The sequence below is a fragment of the Corylus avellana genome, unplaced genomic scaffold (genome assembly GCF_965113065.1).
Source record: "Corylus avellana unplaced genomic scaffold, dhCorAvel1.hap1.2 HAP1_SCAFFOLD_279, whole genome shotgun sequence".
In the NCBI taxonomy this organism is placed as follows: domain Eukaryota; kingdom Viridiplantae; phylum Streptophyta; class Magnoliopsida; order Fagales; family Betulaceae; genus Corylus; species Corylus avellana.
The window spans coordinates 17,501-19,919 of NW_028290645.1; the positions used below are offsets into that span (position 1 = coordinate 17,501).

Below are 2,419 nucleotides of genomic sequence, written 5' to 3' on the forward strand. Positions count from 1 at the left end.
TCATTATGATTATGATGCCCCTCCTCCCCTTTTTCTTTTTCCTTTTTTTTCCTTTCATTTATATTCTGTTATTGTTTTTTCGGAACCATTGAATGTATTAGATACCGATTCCTATATCGAATCGTGTTTACTCCTATTTTTTTTTATTGTTTATCTCATTTCATCTCTATCGGAGATCTAGTGTTGGTCCAATCAGAAATGATTCTAACATTTCTGTATCCGCAATTCAATATAGATGTATATATACCAATATATATTATACACGCCCTCCTTTCTTTTCTATCATTTTTCTCGTGTAATTTGAAATACTCGAACGGTCGATTCTTTCTTTTTTTTTCGTCTTATCTTCTATTTTTCTGACTGAAAACAGAGGAATCTTTCATTATGATCTGGATTGCATTTATCTCGATTACACCCTTCTCTTTCTTCTTTCTCATTTTCTTCTTCTCCTTTTCATTTCCTTAAAGCAGACCCTCTAGAACATAACTCAAAATGACTAAAAAAAAGTAAATTTATTAATACTTTAATATTAAAATATTAATTAATAATTAATTCAATTTATAATTGATCTAATTAGAATTATTAGATTATTTTTAGAATATTAATCGTTATGTTCTATAATCTATTCATTCAAATATTTATTTGAAATTCTATTCTATATTTATATTCATTAGATTTCTATTCATTATGAAAACTAAGAATGAACAGTTAATAATTAAGATCCCAGTAGTTTACTAAATTCCTATATATGTACAATTTTTGTTATGTGAGCCCGCTTAGCTCAGAGGTTAGAGCATCGCATTTGTAATGCGATGGTCATCGGTTCGATTCCGATAGCAGGCTTTTCTTTATTTGTTTGATTTTTTACATAACATAATTGATAATGTGAAATCAAAGAATATTGAAAAGGCTTCTTTCCCCTTTTTTCCAAGAGTCACCGATCTACTGTGTCGTAGGAACCTACAATTAGAAATTAGAGGAGCTCGATCTCGGTATAACAAATCAAGAAAAGAATCTTTAGTTTTTTTTAGACATATACAAATACAATAAGGTCCGGATATTTATACAATTCATCTAATTATTCTTTGTGGTACAATACTTTAGTAGATTTCGCTTTATTTATTATCATTTAGTTTAGTTTTAATTTATGAAATTTCAATAAAATAAGGAGTCTTTATGTCGCGTTACAGAGGGCCTCGTTTCAAAAAAATACGCCGTCTGGGGGCTTTACCGGGACTAACTAGTAAAAGGCCTAAAGCCGGAAGCGATCTTAGAAACCAATCACGTTCCAGTAAAAAATCTCAATATCGTATTCGTTTAGAAGAAAAACAAAAATTGCGTTTTCATTATGGTCTTACAGAACGACAATTACTTAAATACGTTCGTATTGCCGGAAAAGCCAAAGGGTCAACAGGTCAGGTTTTACTACAATTACTTGAAATGCGTTTGGATAACATCCTTTTTCGATTGGGTATGGCTTCAACTATTCCCCAAGCCCGCCAATTAGTTAACCATAGACATATTTTAGTTAATGGTCGTATAGTAGATATACCAAGTTATCGCTGCAAACCCCACGATATTATTACAGCGAGGGATGAACAAAAATCTAGAGCTCTGATTCAAAATTATCTTGATTCATCCCCCCGCGAGGAATTGCCAAAACATTTGACCCTTCAACCATTCCAATATAAAGGATTAGTCAATCAAATAATAGATAGTCAATGGGTCGGTTTGAAAATAAATGAATTGCTGGTTGTAGAATATTATTCTCGTCAGACTTAAACCTAATTAAAATAAAACAATAAAACAAGGGTTCGGACAATTTTTCCCTTTTCGCCTAAGCAAAAAGACCCATCAAAGTAAGGAGTTTGATACGGGGATTTTTCTCCCATTCATGGATCACGGATCGGTAGGGAGATTCTCATTCCCTGTTGTCTACTCTTTCCAGTATGTTATTTTCTGTACTGCGGAACATAGGAATAAAGAATCTATATCAAAATAAAAGAAAGGTCTAACTTAACCGTTGGAATAATGGTATCCATTGTTATTTGCTTTGATACATTGCTGTTAATAAGATTGGTGAATTAGGTGAAAGGTACGGAAAGAGAGGGATTCGAACCCTCGGTAAACAAAAGCCTACATAGCAGTTCCAATGCTACGCCTTGAACCACTCGGCCATCTCTCCTACATAATGATTATGGCCCAGAAACCGAGTGAATAGTGAGTCATTCATATTAGATTTTTTGATAGGTACGTACAGTCAATTCTAACTATAAAAAAATATAGAAAACTTTTCATCAAAGAAAAACCCTTCCTTCAAGGGGGGGATAAAAATAATTTTTTTTTGTGAAAAACTGTTAAAAAAAGATATATATCTATTCATTTCATTCTTGCGAAGACGGCGCTCCCATCTTTTTCC

At 32.5% G+C, this 2,419-nt stretch overlaps 1 non-coding gene across 1 annotated transcript; it reads right to left on the reverse strand.

The window, feature by feature from the left end:
- Positions 1-2,098: 2,098 nt before the first annotated feature.
- Positions 2,099-2,185, reverse strand: TRNAS-GGA (transfer RNA serine (anticodon GGA)). Its single transcript has one exon. It is a non-coding gene; the product is annotated as a tRNA-Ser (tRNA).
- Between the last annotated feature and the right edge of the window lie 234 nt (positions 2,186-2,419).